Below are 16609 nucleotides of genomic sequence, written 5' to 3' on the forward strand. Positions count from 1 at the left end.
TATTAAAAAAAATTATCTTTTGGCTTATCAGGGAAATAGAAAACCAGCACAAACTTTGTACATTTCTTAAACTAATACATCTTCTTTGTACTTTAATAAATCAGTTTTACAAATGAAATTTTTAAAATTGAAATCACTTGATAAATATATATTTTTCAAATATATATTTTTCACTATTTCTTGTATCCTTTCTGATGAACAGTTTTCTGCATTGGCATTTTTATTACTGAGTGAACTAAATTCTAAAATTCTTCTAATGTATTCCCTAGACATACACTTTTACCTTTAACAGAAGATCTCTCTCTAGTGACCTCAGATGAATTTTTAACACTTAGCTTTAATTTTAATATGCCAAGAATCTGAAGTTTGCAGACACTTAAGATCTGTCTCTCCAAAGTATAATTCTGCAAGATTCTTTTCCAGAATGAGATTAAATTTCCCAGACTCAAGTATTTCCTCCTTCATATCACTTTTCACTAATTATATATATAGTATTTCTGGGAAAGACTTTTCATCACTATGTTTTACAAAGAACTTTAAACTCATTGTGCTTTACAAAAAATAAAATTCTTAATGGTTGTCTCAGATAATAAATATTTGAAAATTCAAATATTCAAAATATTTAAAAACCCAACTTAACTAGAAGCTGCATTTACTCTTATAGGCATTCTTGTTCGCATCTCATTTAAAAATTTTATCTTTCAATTTAAAATTCTTAAGAACAGAGAATTTTAGAAACACAAAAATCTGACTCATATAATATTGTCCTGCTTTGTTAAAAGTATTCTGTGAAGGCAGTATTTTTGTGTAAAATTACCTAACACTCGGATTTGTCAACATATAACACAGAAGCATTTCACACAATTAGGCATTATTGTTTTAATCTGTTTGGGGAAATTGTTCTAAGGAGAAATCTATACTAGACTTGTGGGATTTAGATTTAAGAAAATAAAATTAAGATCCTGTATTCATTCAGTAATTTTGTTTACTGGTTTTCATTATAGCATTGGTGATTTTGTACCCTTGTTGTATGTAACTGCCATGTGTGTTCTCAGTTGCTTAGTCATATCTGACTCTTTGTGATCCATATACATTATTATTATTACTATTTACTGTTTTTCTTTATAGAGTCTGGTAGAGAAGTATGCAAATTCGAGTCAAATAAAATCCAGTAATGCAGTTGAAGTTAGCTAATGCAGATTACATTACATGAAATAGTTTTATTAGTTATTTAATCAGATGGGTGAAGAGATCAAAAAATGGATTTTATTTATTTTAACCATCTGTAAATTTTTAACCCAATGTTGTACAACAGCATAGTCGTCATTTATTTTCATACAGTAATTCCTCTTTTTTAAAAATGTAGCCCAACTTTAGTTTTACTGAGTCTATGTTACTGTATTAGTTCCTTCATTTCACTGTGAGGGCCTAAAGGTTGGGACTATGTCTTGGTTATCATATCAGTGTGTTAACACAATAGCTCATCCACGGAGCTAATATTATTTGATATTGCTTAAAAAGCAAGTAAAGCACAACATATCAGTATAAGAAAACAACTAAAGGAAAATGTAAGAGCACAGTATCAGAAAACAGAATGGTATGAAAATATCTTGGAAAAATTCCACAACTGGAAAATAAAATGCAGTCTGTTATTTAAAAGAAAAACAAAACAACCAAATGAATGAAAGCAGACAAACCTAGAAAAGCAAAAAATGAAACAAAACTTATGGTCACTATCCACTCCTCATCTTGGTTTCTATCATTTTTCTTTCTTTCAATATTTATATCAGCTTCAGCTACACCCTAGATGACATGGGAGAAAACCTGAGTGTGTTTTTACATTTTAACCATTCAAAAAACATTCCCAGGTATGAGTGCAATCTTAGTGCTAGTTCCAAATTAATTGCAATGAATGCTGAACAGCTTACACTGGGTCAGGTGCCCACCTCAAGCTTGCCAGCCGTGGATGAAAAGTGGGGTCAGCCTGCCTGATGACCATGGGAGTGTGAATGTGAACATCTCTCAAAAAGGGGATATTGAAGATGTTCATTTAGTGCTCATACAAGTTTGATCAATTCAAAGGATGAATGAATGAACACATGAATGAATCACACTAAAGCATAAAATCTACTTTAAAAGTTCTCTTCCATAAGCTCTGATTGATACATTCATGAAGGTAAAGCATTTTTCCCCTGGTGATAAGCAACATAATAATTAAATCAGTATCTCGAGGTTGACATCATTCTTGGATACTTGTTTTCTTTCCTTTTCCTCTGCTGTATTTGCTTTAACTGTAAAGTACAGAACTGGCTTTTCATCATCGTTTCTTTTGCTGTGAGAGAATATGCAGTTTTCACATGACAGGATGTTCAGTGTATGTTTTTAGAACTGTTCTATTTATTAGCATCCTCCAGTAATTCAAGCTGAACAAAGTCATTTGTTCTAAAAAAAGATAGGAACTGTGCAGATACTAAATAATGGAATTCCCAGTTTGTACTTCCTGTAACTGTCTTCATTTAGTGATGTCTTCTCACACAGACCCAGTAAGATACATGAAAATTTTAATTAATCAGTTCAGTTCAGTAACTCAGTCATGTATGACTCTTTGAGACCTCATGGACTGCACCACGCCAGGCCTCCCTGTCCATCACCAACTCCAGGAGCTTGCTCAAACTTATGTCCATCGAATTGGTAATGTCGTCCAACCATCTCATCCTGTCGTCCCCTTCTCCTCCTGTCTTCAATCTATCCCAGTATCAATGTCTTTTCCAATGAATCAACTCTTCACATCAAGTGGCCAAAGTATTGCAGGTTCAGCTTCAGCATCAGTCCTTCCAATGAATATTCAGGACTGATTTAAGATTGACTGGTTTGATTTCCTTTCAGTCCAAGGGACTCTCAAGAGTCTTCTCCAACACCACAGTTCAAAAGCATCAATTATTCAGTGCCAAGCTTTCTTTGTGGTCCAACTCTCACATCCATACATGACTACTGGAAAAACCATAGCTTTGACTAGAGGGACCTATGTCGGCAAAGTAATGACTCTGCTTTTTAATATGCTGTCTAGGTTGGTCATAGCTTTTCTTCCAAGGAGCAAGCATCTTTTAATTTCATGGCTGCAGTCACCATATGCAGTGATTTTGGAACCAAGAAAATAAAGTCTGTCACTGTTTCCATTACTTTCCCATCTATCTGCCATGAAGTGATGGGACCAGATGCCATGATCTTAGTTTTCTGAATGTTGAGTTTTAAGCCAGCTTTTTCACTCTCCTCTTTCACTTTCATCAAGAGGCTCTTTAGATCCTTTTTGCTTTCTGCCATAAGGGTGGTGTCATCTGTATATGTGAGGTTATTGATATTTCTCCCAGCAATCTTGATTCCAGCTGTGCTTCATTCAGCCTTTCGCATGATGTACTCTGCGTATAAGTTAAATAAGCAGGGTGACAATATACAGCCTTGATGTACTTCTTTCCCGATTTGGAACCAGTCTATTGTTCCATGTCTGGTTCTAACTGTTGCTTCTTAACCTGCACACAGGTTTCTCAGGAGGCAGGTCAGGTGGTCTGGTATTCCCACCTCTTGAAGAATTTTCCATAGTTTGTTGTGATCCACACAGTCAAAGGCTTTGGCGTAGTCAATGAAGCAGATATTTTTCTTGAACTCTCTTGCTTTTCCGGTGACCCAGTGGATGTTGAATAGTCCTATACATATCCTGTAAATTTTCAAAGGTCTTTCTTGAGGCTGCAGTGCAATAAGCCAAGTGTAAGGTAAATGTTTTCCATAGAAACATAAGTAACACCAAGCCAAGAATTAAATTAATAAGTAGACCGAATACATAAGCAGAAGAGTGATGCTGGATAAATATTTCAACTGCATCATGAGCTTGTGATCATTTATTTGATATGAAAAGCTGTGTGGATGTACCACCTGGCTCCATTTAGAAGTTTAGGCTAATTTCTTCTCCCTCCACCTTAGGGGGTTTCCCTGGTGGCTCAGCCCATAAAGAATCACCTGTAATGTGGGAGACCTGGGTTTGATCCCTGGGTTGGGAAAATCCCCTGGAGAAGGGAAGGGCTATCCACTCCAGTATTCTTGCCTGGGGAATTCCATGGACAGAGGAGCCTGGCAGGCTATAGTCCATGGGGTTGCAAAGAGTTGGACATGACTTTCACTTTCACTTTCCACCTTTAGGACCTGCTCAGCAGATTAATACACATTCTGGGGGCATTCCTGAGGATACAGGTAGGTTGCCATCACAGTTTATTGTACTGTACCCTTTCTACAAAATCAAAATTAGGAAGTTGCAACAGTGTTTGTGGGAAAGAAATACTTCCTTGAAGATCTACTCAGACTTCCTTTCTCAGTATGCCTATGCTGACTGCTGAAGGTGATCATGAGTATAGATAACCTTATTAGATATCTAAGAATAATTAATAATTAATAATCAATTACTAGCATATCCTTATTAGCATAATAGGGTTTCCTTATTAGCACTGTAGCAAAACATATAATAAATATATTTGATGATAATTTTTAAAGGAAAATTCTTATTTTCTTTACAGCAAATTTAGATATTTACTCAATGTTTCTTATCATCCTGACACCTTGTCATCCTTTGAGATGAACATTATGGAGATGCTACATCATTTTCAGCTTTAAAGATGAGTTTATTTGATATAACAGGAAGAATCATTCACTGCTATGAATACTAACTATGCTAAAAGTGGTCTTCAGACCAGTTACAACTTTCATTATGGCTTAAATGATTTTTAATGGTATCTTACTCATAAAATCAAACTTTGTTGTGTGTATCCAATAGTTATAGTAAGTCCATTTATGACAAGGAAAAGATATTAATTTAATTTAAAAATTTTTTCCTACCAGAAGTTCTAATTTTTAAAAATCTGAACCCCTTACAGATGTAGGAAGTAAATCCATATTATCCAAATGTTTCCTGAGGGATAGCACTAGTGACAAACTAGAAAACACTGCATAGTACAAAAATGCCCCGTTTTAAAAATCAAGAGGTTTGAATTTCAGTCCTGCCTATGGTAATTTTTCCCACTAAAAATATTATACAACCTCTATAGACATCCCTTTTCTCTTCAACAAAATATAGGGGATTACACTTAATTCTTGTAAGTATGTAAGAACTCTAAGGCTCTATAGATACATGAAAGTCTATTTAGTGTTTATTTTTTTCCTTCAAATAATGGAGTTTGATTAACTCGAAGAATTTGCACTACATCTTTCCATCTTCTGTATTCCTCAGCAAGCTGTGATATATGAATAAAAGAAACATTATTACTACTACTCAAAATAAGAAGTCTTACTTTTTAAATTCATTCTGTATATTCACCTATATTTACTCAACACCAACCACATGCAGGAACACTTGTTAAATCCCAAGGCAGATACACATTCCTGTCCTTGTACAGTTTACACCGAAGTTTTATACTGCCTATCAATGAGTTCTACAGCTTACACATATGTTTTATTTGGTACGCAGTGCTGGCTGAATACTGTTATTTAGATATTTTTATTTATTTTCTTCACTAATGGAAAAGCGATATCATTAAATATATGAATTTCTGGTTTACTTTGAGAAATCAATTTATGCCTTCTAATCTTATATAATAAAAACTGACTAAAAACAAGTAACAACATCTGCTTTTAGACAGCACCATCATTCTCTGGTTGATTATATAAGCATCTACCTATCCAACCCCAGCCTCATTTAGTTTTAATCCCTGGCCTACAAACATAAAAGTAATTAGGAAAATATCTCACTGAGAGAAGCCATACTGAGCTAAATATGCTATGAGAGCTTCATGTTACTGTTACGATAGTCAATTATATACCTAACAAATGAATCTGTCAGGAGACAGGTATAAAGGAGGGGATAAAGAAAAAGCACAAACAGTTGATAAACTTGTGAGAGTCAAGGATATAAGACAATTTGATCATTTAGTTTATAAGACATTTGGCAGCATATGAATTAATTTTTGTGTTAGGCTATTTATAAATTCAGTCCAGGGAAATTCTATGCAGGCACATTTCAAATATTAACAATATTGGGGTAAATTCTGGCCGTTTCTTCATTTTTGAGTTCTACCAAAGTGTTTAAATATAAATAAATGCCTTCAGGACAAACTTAAAGAACTGATAGCAAAGAAGGAAGAACTCTAAAGAGAATAGTAATATTTAGCTGAATGAAAGGAGGAGACAAAGAGAAGGGGATGATGTACATAGAAAGAGTTGTTGTTGTTATTGTTTAGTCACTAAGTCATGTCCAACTCTTTGCAAACCTATGGACTGTACCCTGCCAGACTCCTCGGTCCATGGGATTTCCCAGGCAAGGATACTGGAGTGGATTGCCATTTCCTTCTCCAACAGATCTCCCCTACCCAGGGATCAAACCTGCATCTTCTGCAATGGCAGGCAGATTCTTTACCTCTGAGCCACATAGGGAGAAAAAGAATATAAAAATCATGCAAGACAATAAATGATACTGTAAGTGCTGCAGTAGTAAACAATCCACCTGCCAATGCAGGAAATACAAGAGAAGCAGAAGATGCCTGCAATGAGGAAGATCCCTGGGTTCGATCCCGGGGTCGGAAAGACCCCTTGGAGAAGGAAATGGCAACCCATTCCAGTATTCTTGCCTAAAAAATTCCATGGACAGTGGAGCCTCGCGGCAGGGCTGCAGCTGGACAGGACTGAGCATGCACACATTGTACTAGCACTACATGGCAATTTGTTTTGCTATCAGCTAAAAATATTCAGGAAAATAAAATAATTTTAGTTTAGAAGGTAGTATTATTCTAAAAAGGTATGTAAATACTTCTTGTGTTTGGCTGCATCTTTTTGTTTTCCTACAATTTTTAAACTCCATTTACTATTAAAAAATCAAAAACTTTTGAAACAACCTAATGATCCATCAATGAGGACTTGATTAAAATAATGTGCTTATTATGGACAACTTCCACAGGTTCTTTGCTAGCTCAGACAGTAAAGAATCTGCCTGCAATGCAGGAGACCCAGATTTGATTCCCGGGTCAGGAAGAAACCCCTGGAGAAGGGAATGGCTACCCACTCCAGCATTCTTGACTGGAGAAATCCATAGACAGAGGAGCCTGGTGGGCTACAGTCCATCAGTTCGTACAGAGTCGGACACAACTGAGCAACTTTCACTTCACTTCACTATGGAAAACTTTGTAGTAATAAAACCACAGCTGACCTATCTTTCACTTTGTGAGCCTAAGGCTCACAGTACACATAGGAATCCATGAAAATATGTTAATTTAAATTTCAAGAAATAACAGTAATAAATAATCATTCCAGCTTTGATTATATTCATCTTTATACCAACACATAGTTGGTACCAACACAAAGTCATAAAATAGAACTTTATTATTATTGCTATTATTACTATTATCGTTACTATTATTCATGAAGAAAGGGACCAAAGAAGGCAAAAAAGCCTACGGCTCACAAACAATTCACAGTTCAGAAGTGAATAAAACATTATGACAAATCTCATATAATATACTGATATGGAATGATCACTAAGGTATTTTAAAAAATAATACCAACCAAAAACAAAGTACCAGACTGTATGTAAAGAACACTACCATCTTGTTTGTGTTAAAAATGACACTTTTATATAACTTATATACATATGTTTATCTCTGGAAGCTGCATGAAAAACAAGATATTTTTAGGCTTTGAAAGAGGAGCTGTTTATTTGGTGAGTAGGGATGGAAGACAGTTTTCCAGTAAATATCTTTTTATACATTTTGAATTTTGAACCATATAAACTTACTATGCTCAAATAAATATTTTTAAATATTCAAAAATGTTAACCATTTTTAATATATAAATAGTTTCAGCTATTCACAGAAAATGTTTATTAATAAAAACTAGGTTTTCATCATATGGAAGCAATGGATCATTAGGAAGCATTTTTCTCTCATGAGTGGCATTAGTATATCTTTCCAAATTAAAGAGCCACTTTAAAATACAACTATGGCTATCCAGATATCATACGCTCTTTCTGGAATGAAACAAACAAGTATAGTGTCTCCAGCAAATTCCAAGTTGGGTTCTAGCTCTATCAAAGAATGGCAAGATCTGTTCACAAAGGTTTACATATTTAATGGCCTTGGTGGATCCAGTTTCTTTTATGAGGTGCCCATCCTGTTTCTCACCTTTAAGACATAAACTGCATTCCCTCCTCTGACCTGCTAATATCAACCACCAAAGACTATATTGCACCAAAGAGGCCCTAGGGAAGAGTTGCGGACATATCACTTACAGATTACAAACGTCATGACCCTTTCATCCCAGTGACCGTTCATGCCTCAGTAAATTCCCACTGCCCCATAAGTGCAGTTTTTTACCCACTTGGTAACACTCATGCTAAGGAAGATTCTGCTGTGCAGTGGGCATATAAAACCAGTCAAAACTGCTTTATTTCACACAATAATCTCATTCCTTCTTCCCCTCAAAACGGATACTGACTTTTGCTTTTAGGTTCACTGCCAATACACTATCCCTCACCTCAGGAATACTAAATTGCTGCATAGGATGAAATGTGAACTAATATAACCCTCCTCTCTGAGGCCCAACCATCTCCCAAGTGATGATGCAAACCACGGGAGACAAAGGTATTCTAGCCCTACTTCACAGTGGCTCTGGTCTCAAACATCACCCTCCTGTGTTCTTACCTGTATTGACCACAGTACTGGGTTTACTTTCTACAGCTATTAATATTATTTATTGGGTTGGGTAATCAGCTACAGTCAGTGAAATCATTCATCAGTTAGTACTGCCTCAGCTCTATCCACTTCAGCTTTTTAAACAAGTGACACAAGAAAATATTTTTTTAATCTTCAAGGCAGAGAAACTCTGTATACCCAATACCCTAAAATGAGAGCATCAACACACATTCCCTTAAGAAATAATTCATGGGCAAAGATGCATAAAATATTTAATCAAAATAATACACTAGTGGTATTTTTAATAAATACAGATATGCAGATGATACCACTCTAATGGCAGAAAGTGAAAAGGAACTCAAGAGAAAAATCTGGGAGATAGTGAAGGACAGGGGAACCTGGCATACTGCAGTCCATGGGGTCCTCTCACAAAGAGTCAGACACGACAAATGTTATTACAATAACAAATGTTATTACATCATTAGTAATAACAGTGTTCTAGCTATAGGGAAATTGTCCAATATAGTAAATACGTAAAAGAAATTAAAATTCATGTTTACAGATACCTTTGTGACAAATAAAATATCATTTATGACATAAATATAAAAATAGAATATAAATTACATATAGTCTCTTGTTCTGATTGGGCTTCCCAGGTGGCTCAGTGGTAAAGAATCCAGCTACCAATAGAGGAGACACAGGTTTGATCCCTGGGTTAGGAAGATCCCCTGGAATAGGAAATGGCAACATGCTCCAGTATTCTTGCCTGGAAAACTCCATGGACAGATAGGCCTGGCAGGCTACAGTCCATAGGGTAGAAAAGGGTCTGAGCAACTGAGCATGCAAGCATTGTTCTAAATATATAAGCAAAGATTGAAGGCAGGAGAAGGGGACAACAGAGGATGAGATGGTTGGATGGCATCACCGACTTGATGGATATGAGTTTGAGCAAGTTCCAGGCATTGGTGATGAACAGGGAAGCCTGGCATGCTGCAGTCCATGGGGGTCCAAAGAGTTGGACATGACTGAGCGATTGAACTGAACTGAATACATATATATACACAGGCACATACACAATCCTGGGATATTGAAATGACACTCTTAGGGTGGTACAATTATTTTGTCTTGATAAGTTTCTAAACCTCAGTGGTATCAATGTATCACATTTATTATTTTTAAAAAATGCAATTTTCATGATCTACTGTAAGAAATAAATGACAAAGGTATATTTTTATTTGGTGCTATTTATATTATCTTTTATAGATATAACTTCTATTTATTATTTTTTGCTGGTTGCTCTAAGAATATTTCTCTGTATTATAATTGTTACAATGCCTATTTAGCAACAATATTGGGTCACTTCAATTTTCACTCCTACCCTTAATAGTTACTACTTCATAAACCCTCTTTCACACTTAACATTTCGCACCTCATACTTAACAAATGCAATAGCCTTAGGAGAGCACGATTCTATTTATAAACATCCCACTTCTAACCTTTAGGAGCTTCCTACCTCATGAATCCCTTTTCACACCTGACATTTCAAACTTCACATGTCACATATCATATTGCACAAATGGGAAGGAGTCTATTTCCATTTACTTCACCTCCCTTGTCTTTTACCTTTAAGTTCTATTGCCATGTTTTTACATGCACATACATCATAAACACAGCCTTATACAAAGCACTGCATTCAAGAAAATTAGGGAGAAATAAAAATAGGTTTTTGTATTTACACAGTGATTTTCCATTTCTGCTTGCCATTCTCTACTTTCTGTAAATAAAATTTTCCATCTTATACCACTTCCATTCAGCCTGAAAAACATCTGTGGTTTAGTCTGTTGGAAATGAGTTTCCTCAGATTTCACTTGCCTGAAAACATATTTGACTTTTTTTTTAAGAAGACAACTTAACTGGATATAGAATTCGAGGCTGATAACTTTTTTATTTCTTTTAGCACCCGAAAGATGCTACTGCTTCTGGTCTCCATTGTCTCAGATGAGAACTATGCCTTCATATGCGTTATTCTTCTTTGGTGTGTAATGCATCTTTTTCTTTGGCTCATTTCAAGATGTTCTAATTTGGACTCTGATATTTGTGACTCTGTGTGACTCTGATATGCCTATATGTGCTATTCTTGGTATTTATCTTGCTTACTACTCTCTGATCTTCTTGGAACTGTAAATCAAAGTTTTTTAATCATTTACCGAAATATTTTATTGCCTCATTATACTGCTTTTTCTTTTCGAGCTCCAGTGCATATATACTAAACTGTATAATACTTTCATGTAAGTTCCAAGTGTTTTGTTCTTTTCTTGAATCTTTCTATATCTCCTTTTTAGAGACTGTATAATTTCTGTTTATCTATTTGCAAGTCCCTGTAAATTGTGTGCTGTGTACTCAGTCATGTTTGACTCTGTGACTCCATGGACTTCAGCCTGCCAGGCTCCTCTGTTTATGGGATTTTCCAGGCAAGAATATTGGAATGGATTGCCATTTCCTACTCTAGAGGATCTTCCCAACCCGTGCTGGGAAGGGATCAAACCTGCGTCTCTTTTGTCTGCTTCATTGGCAGGCAGATTTTTCACCACTAGCGCTACTGGGAAGCCCCTTAGTAAACTGGTGAGATCCGATCTCAAACTCTTTCTCCTCTAAGAATCTTGTTAGAGCTTAGTTTCTAAGCTTTGTTAAAGTGAGTATAAAGAGGGCCTTTCTCTGGGTGTGGTCTTTATCATAAAGCAGTGATTCCATTTGATTTCCACTATGTTAGGAGGTGTTAAAGAGATCTATTCAGTATGTCTGGGCCCTAATTCCAAAGTCCCCAGCACTGTTTAATATCTAATGTCTCTGCTCTGCTCCCATCTCTGTAACAGCAAGTTTCTTATTAACTTCGTGTGGCCACGTCTGGTAGTACTATCCAGCTTTCAGTCAAGGATGTGTGGGGAACCTCTATATGAACTTCATGACCTCCACAGACTTTTTTCTTAACGCCCTGGCCCACAGACCCCAACCATTAAAAGCCTAGAACTCTGATCTCTGCCTCTTCAGATAAGAGAGACTTCCATATTCTGACTGAACTCCAGGTTCATGCACTATAGCTGGGAAATTTTCCACAGGCAGAGCTTCAGAGATACTCACCTCGTTTCTTTCCTCTCAGGAACCACAGCCCATTTACACAGTTGGTGTTTGTTTGTTTGTGTGTTTTAGATATTTAACCTTAACATTTATTCAGATTCCTACTTGTTTATGCAGTGCCTAGTCCGACAACACTGTTCCTTCTTATCTTGAATTATTGTTCTTTAGTGGTCCTCTGAAATTCCAACTCTTCCTTCACCTTCAAGACTTTTAGTGCATTCTCTCCACTTGTGATCAGTTCATAGTCCCTTTTCCTGACTACTGAACTTTTTCCTTTTGGACCTCAGGGCATACACAATACACCTGATGTGGCAGTATCCTGCCATTTAAAAGTATAAGAGACTCCTTCTATCAGATGTCACTATGAATGACCATTACAGTTGAGACAACCTCCTACATTCCCTCTTCCTTAATGGGCAAGCAAGGAAATTTTGCCACCAGAGAACACTTATTTGAGCCTTGTTCTCTACTGCTGCTGCTACTGCTGCTAAGTTGCTTCAGTTGTGTCTTGACTCTGTGCGACCCCATAGACGGCAGCCCACCAGGCTCTGCCATCCCTGGGACTCTCCAGGCAAGAACACTGGAGTGGGTTGCCATTGCCTTCTCCAATGAGTGAAAGTGAAGTCGCTCAGTCGTGTCCGACTCTTAGAGACCCCATGGACTGCAGCCTACCAGGCTCCTCCATCCATGGGATTTTCCAGGCAAGAGTACTGGAATGGGGTGCCATTGACGGAGCTAAAATTGATATGCCTATCAATATAAATGGCTCAGACAGTAAAGAATCTGCCTGCAATGTGGGAGACCTGGGTTCAATCCCTGGGTTGGAAACGGCAACCCACTCCAGTATTCTTGCCTGAAGAAATCCATGGACAGAGAAATCTGGGAGACTGCAGTCCATGGGGTCGCAACAAGTCAGACACGACTGAGCGACTTTCACATACACACATCAATATAAATGAAATCCCTATCAATATGAGTTGTCTTCTTTTTCCTTACTAACATAAATTTCTATAGGGAGTAGAGTATGCCCATTTTAATACCAAAATTCTCAGATTACCAGAAGCTAGAAGAAGCCATGTGACATCTCTCTCTCCAATGAGATATGTGTCAAGGCCATCAGGTAGGACTTTGGGTAACCAGTAACTGTTTAAAAAGAAAAAATACATACATGGCTGCTCATTTCTCTTTATGCCTATCCTCCATCCCCTTTCTACTTATCCATAAGGCCAACTTAAATTTGTAACTCTCACCTTAACCAAAAACATGTGAAAAATAAATGCTTATTTGCTGTATGCCACTGATGTATTTTTCAATAGTGGTTACGCAGCATTATTCTAACAATAGCTGATTGAGACAATAAGCTAGACTCAAATCATGGAAGCCTACAACTAGGAGAAGACAAATGTAAGAGGGAATACTGACCTCTGCGGCTATACTGCCTGAGTTTATTGCCCAGCTCTATTGCCTTTACTCACGCTGATTTTCACCAACTTGATTATCCTTTATTGTGGTTTCTTAATTGTAAATTAGGAACAATAATGGCAGAATTGTTTAGCATTTCATAACATGAGATCTGGTACACAACATATACTTAATTAATATGCAATATTATTATTCAATATGTGACCAGGGAGGGACAATTAGATTTTACTTAATAGGCCAGTGGTATTTTACACACTTCCATGGAAGACTCCTGTTCTGTCAGCTGGGGTGTTCCCTGATAAATCAGAATAATAGGGGTCTTTTCCTAGTATGCAGGTTAATTTAAGTAAGTATAACTTTTCTTCTCTTTTATGTTTTTAAATCTCTCCTGATTGATACAACTTGTTTGCAAGACAAAAACATGTAAATGAACACGTAGCATTATTATTAACAGAAAAAATTCAAAAACACCAATTAGTTGGGCATTCTGTCTTTTAAATAGGCATGTGTGCCCCAAATTGTCATTTTATATTATACAAGCAAAATACAATATTTTCTCCCAGGAAACTGGTTCCTAGTTCCTGCGATGGAATTAAAAATGTTTCATGACAGTTTACAAATAATACAGTATTATGCAAAAATCACAATAATTTCCAGCTTCTCTGCCTGCTTAAGATCTCAAGCAATTTAAAAATAATTCTTTGTCAGAAGCAGGGAACAGAAAAGAGCTGATTAACGACAGAGACATTAGGGAAATGGGGAAAAGTTGACAACATTTGGATATAGGTGGTGAGGGAATGGAGAGATTCTTAAATGTTAGTGCAAATAAAAGTTACCCTGAGAGCTTAGTAAAAATGCATACAGAATCCATGTTCCCAATCCCAAAAATTCTGGCTCAGAATTTCTAGAATAGTGACCTAGAACCAACATTTTTAACAAATTCCATTTCTGATTCTGATTCAAGTAGCTAGCTGAAGAAACACTAGAATGATTAGAATGATTAGAATGCTCTAATCACTTGGAATCATTAGTTTAACTCTGCTATTTCAGAATTATTTAGTACATTGCCATAACCAGTAAGCATGTTGCAGGTGGAAAGCTAAGGAGAAATGATGACTCCAAGATTTTACATCTGAACACCTGAGTAAAGAATAATGCCATTAATCAAGATGAGGAACACAATGGTAAAACGAGATATTGTAAGGAAGGAAAGATGGTGCTTTTGTTTTGTTTTTTGGTGTGCTGAATATTGGATTTTTTTGAGGAGTGGAAAGGAGTAGCATTAAATACTAACCTTCTTCCATGTAAGGCTCTGAATAAGATTGTGGATAAGGGAAAGAAGAAACCCAAGGAGCCACTTCATTATTGATAAATATCCAGGTTGGAAACTAAAATTAGTGTGTGTCACCAATGGTCTTTCTCACACTGGAACCCAGCATTAAGATGCCTAGTCCCGGCAATTCTACATGGGTTTGCATGAGTCTATTACCCACAAGCAGCTAGAAGAGACTATACTGACCATCTTACCTACAATAGTCCTTTACACAATTTTTACTATAGACTCTGTGCTTGTCATTTTTAACATCATGCACTTCAAAATAAGAATGAATGTGACGATTGTGTTATTTCCATTTGACCCTAAGGGCTATGAGAGCAAGGATGATATCTTGTTTACTGTTCAATACTCACAGTTCTGAAGGAGTATAAAGTCTAAAAAAATTGTTGAATGAGGAAGTTTTTAAAAGAACAGATACTAATTTCAATTTCTGGTCTGTTGTTCTTGTTTATATCTGCTCACCCCAAAGTTCCACATTACTGATGTCAAAGTTAAACAGGCAGAGATTTATTCAAGACGATCACAACAGAAAAGGGGGGCCAGGACTCTGTCTGAACTCAACTCAACAGAAAGCTTAAGATATTTTAAGAGTAGGGAAACTCTTAGGTCAGTTCTGTTTACCCAAAGGAAATTCCGACTCTTTTTGACCCCATGTACTGTAGCCCACCAGGCTCCTCTGTCCATGGGATTTTCAGGCAAGGACACTTGGGTGGGTTGCCATGTCCTTATTTTCCCAATGCAGGGGTTGAATCCGGGTCTCCTGCACTGCAGGCGGATGCTTTACCATCTGAGCTACCAGGGAAGCCTTCACAAAGGAAAAGTAAAATTTCTCTAAGCTTCGTGATGGGAGGCAGTTTTACAACTTGAAACAAAGCACCTGGCTAACTTAGGCTTCTATGCTTCCAAGGAGACTGGGAGATACGGGTGCTGTCTCCTTTTCTAACATTTTAAAAGGATGACTCCTAGTTCCTTAAGAAAGACAGCCCTGGGTTGTAACAAGGGAAAGAACTTTTAAAAAGATTTATATCCCCAAAATGCAGAGAATCAATTACCAGTTATCAATACCTGTACCAATTATTGGTACAGTTACCAGTTCTCTAATGTAATGCTCTAAGGAAAGAGAGGTCAAGGACTTAGAGGCAGGAAAAAAATAACTGTCTAATAAAATGTGTATCTGGGCTGAGGGAAACGTCAAGGCTGTCTTTAATAAATGATTAGCTGTGTTTATGCAGTTTTGCACCAAAAAACTCAAAGTATGAGCTTCCAATCTTTCCCGGACTCTTCCTGCAAAGAGTTGCTGCACACTTGACACAACTCTGTTTCCTTTCTTTCTAGTGAGCCAACCGCCCTGTCTAGTAAAATGTGTACCTGAGCTGAAGTAAACGTCAAGGCGGTCTTTAATAAATGACTGGCTGTGTTTCTGCAGTTTTGCACCAACGAACTCAAATGATGATCTTCCAATCTCTCCTGGTTTCTTCCTGCAAAGAGTTGCTGCACACCTGACACAACTGTTTACTTTCTTTCTAGTGACCTAACAACCCAGTCTAGCAAAATACGTACCTGAGCTGAGGGAAACGTCAAGGCGGTCTTTAATAAATAATTGGCTGTGTTTCTTCAGTTTTGCACCAACGAACTCAAATTACGAGCTTCCACTCTCTCCCGGATTCTTCCTGCAAAACTTTGCTGCACAGTTGAGACAACTCTCTTCCGGTTTGCTTTCCTTGTAGGGAGCCAACCGCAGGCTCCTTCCCCTCGCCTTCCGGAAGTGCGCGGCGCGCAGACGGCCTCGCGCTCCTGACGTCACGGAACGCGCCAGCCCCGGAAGGTTAGCAACCGGGAGCGTCCCTAGTAGCAGGGGGCCGCTGAGATGTACGAACTTCCGGTTGTCGACGGCAGCTACCGCGGCTGCCGCCTCCGCCACCTGCAGCGGGCCAGGGCTTCGCCCGGGCTTCCGTCAGCGTTTCTCCTCCGTCTCTTCAGTTAACACGCCCATGGT

The 16609-nt window shown here is 37.4% G+C and overlaps 1 long non-coding RNA gene across 3 annotated transcripts in view; it reads right to left on the reverse strand.

Moving 5' to 3' along the window:
* LOC132345798 (uncharacterized) overlaps window positions 1–16336 on the reverse strand; it is a 198254-nt gene extending 181918 nt beyond the window's left edge. For all 3 annotated transcript variants that reach the window (XR_009495362.1, XR_009495364.1, XR_009495363.1), the window contains exon 1: window positions 16174–16336. This is a non-coding gene — a long non-coding RNA (uncharacterized lncRNA). The remainder of the gene's footprint in view (window positions 1–16173) is intronic.
* Window positions 16337–16609: the final 273 nt, after the last annotated feature.

The sequence above is a fragment of the Bos taurus genome, chromosome 7, assembly GCF_002263795.3.
Source record: "Bos taurus isolate L1 Dominette 01449 registration number 42190680 breed Hereford chromosome 7, ARS-UCD2.0, whole genome shotgun sequence".
Classification (NCBI taxonomy): domain Eukaryota; kingdom Metazoa; phylum Chordata; class Mammalia; order Artiodactyla; family Bovidae; genus Bos; species Bos taurus.